Here is a 2,318-nt window from a genome sequence, read left to right as displayed (position 1 = left end):
GTGTGGTACAGTAGCCTACAGGTAACCGAGCGACTGCAAATACTGTATTCACACTGTGGTGCAGCAGCGTACAGGTAACCGAGCGACTGCAAATACTGTATTCACACTGTGGCCTTGATGGGGCCGGTGTTGGACTGGGGCGGACAAGGTCAAAAAATCACACGACACCACCTTGTAGTCTGGTAGGTTTATTTGAAGACACCAGCTTTCGGAGTCTCACCCCTTCAGGTGTCAGTCTTCACTGCTCTCTGCTCTTGGGATCTTTCTGTGCTCAAGCTTTGCCCATGTTTCAGCAGGAGCTGCAAGAACACCTCTGTGTTTATTAGACACCTTTTAATTCACAGGAGCATTGCCAAAGGCTTGCCCCAAAAAGGAAATATTAGGTCTGGAACAGCTATGATCTTATTGAGTGGGGCTGAATGGCCTACTCCTGCTCCTATTTCTTATTGTCTTGAGTGTCTTCACTGATACCTGAAGAAGGAGTGAGCTGGTATCTTCAAGTAAACCTGTTGGACTATAACCTGCTGTTGTTGTGATTTTTGACCTTCACATTGTGGTACAGCAGCTTGCAGGTAACCCAGAGGCTACAAATCCTGTCTTCACACTGGGGCCAGTCAAGTCACCAGACCATAGGGCCCACCTCTCATTAGAGAGAGAGAGAGAGAGAGAGAGATAACTGGTGCGGAGTTTTAACCTGAGGATCACCACAGTCTCAGGCAAGGGGAGACAGGTCGAGAAGGAGAGTCCTTCATGGTAACTTCAGCTGGTGCAGGAATCGAATCCACGCTGTTGGCATTGCCATACATCGCAAGCCAACCATCTGGCCAACTGAGCTAAACTGACAACTCCCCCCCGCCCCACTTCACATTGGGGCACACACCTCCCCACCAAAAAAAACCAAATACACCACCCCCTCCCACCCCCAACCCCAGCATTACTGAGGTGCAAGCAAGGGGTGCACGTGCTCGAGTACCCCATGCATCAAATGTTTTTTTTTAAAAGCTAGTGTGGGATATTCTTGTGCCAATTTCACAGCCGGGGGGGTGGTCAAAACCCGCATCCCTCAACAATTGCCTCTTTCTTTCAGTCTTAGATAACCCGGTCTCGATCGGTTGAAATAAACATCCAGATAACTGTTCATGTATGTGAAGAAATGATTTTTGGTTTGGATGTTAATAGTGCGCATGGATAAGGCAGGAGAGTGGCACTGGGGAGTAGAGCCGGACAAAATATCCGAGCTGGTGCGGGCATGGTGGGCTGAATGGCCTCATTCTGCACCCCATCGATTCTGTGGGGGGGGGAGAAACCAAAAATGTGATTTTTTAAAAAAAAAATATATGTGCACATGAAATAGAAAATATATTAACCACTATAATACATCCTGCATTCTACAGCCAGAACTTACCCTCTCCAATTTTTCATATGCCAGACGTACCCCAAATGATGTGAATCCAAAAGAAAAACACACTAAAGCATGAAACTTAAAATACTGCTCTGACCTGTCTCACCTCATTCAAAATTGAGTTTCATGAAATACAACTGTGCGGTCGCAAACATATGACCAAGGAACACTTGGTCCTTCCAGTCAGCTCCACCAATCAATAAGATCATGGCTGGTCCAAATAAATCTGTGCATTTCCGCATATCACTGACATTCTTTTCCCTTCTGGGGCCTAATGCACTGAATCTGAGCATGTTCCTGGGGGAGGAGAAGGGGAGAGAGCCTGTTGGAAACCAGTATAACTTGGAAATGAACTTATTGCTTGTACTGGAGTTGACCAGGAAGTATGGGAATCACTGACATCCTGGTGTTTGGAACGCCCCTGAAAAGAGGTCTCCAATTCTGAGACAGTTGACAGTGGGCGAACCACCCTCCAGGACTGACTGCCAGCTGGGATGAAGGCCATTCAGCTGCCACTTGCCTCATGTCCTTCCTAGCCCACTGCCAGCTCTCACTGGAGCCGCTGCCTCCCGCCTGTTAGTGGTTTCTCATCTTTTCGTTCCTTGGCGCTGCTGCAGCCAAGGCTGCCAAAGATTGACTGGCCGGATTTTCCTTCTCTAGGGTTTTGCTTGTGGTGCAGAGGGAGGCCGTTCGGTCTGTCGCACCCATACTGGCTTTCCCAAGGAATATATCTCCTAGCAACACTCCCTTATGCCTCATCCCTGCACTCCTGCCCACTCGTCCTGTTTAGATAATAATCCTGACTCCCTCTTGAAGGCCTGGATTGAATCTGCCTCCCCCTAACCACTCGAGTGAACCTGCCTCCCCCTGCACTCTCAGACAGTACATTCCAGACCCTAACCCCTCGAGTGAACCT

General features: G+C 48.6%; 2 protein-coding genes across 4 annotated transcripts in view; both read left to right on the top strand.

Moving 5' to 3' along the window:
- Positions 1-2,318, top strand: part of gpha2 (glycoprotein hormone subunit alpha 2) — an 83,696-nt gene that overhangs the window by 52,882 nt on the left and 28,496 nt on the right. The window lies entirely within an intron of this gene.
- Positions 1-2,318, top strand: part of zgc:101765 (uncharacterized protein LOC450036 homolog) — a 17,730-nt gene that overhangs the window by 5,794 nt on the left and 9,618 nt on the right. The window lies entirely within an intron of this gene.

Source organism: Rhincodon typus, chromosome 43 (genome assembly GCF_021869965.1).
Source record: "Rhincodon typus isolate 14 chromosome 43, sRhiTyp1.1, whole genome shotgun sequence".
Taxonomy (NCBI): domain Eukaryota; kingdom Metazoa; phylum Chordata; class Chondrichthyes; order Orectolobiformes; family Rhincodontidae; genus Rhincodon; species Rhincodon typus.
Note: the sequence above shows the minus strand (reverse complement) of the source record. Positions and strands in the feature narration are given on the sequence as shown.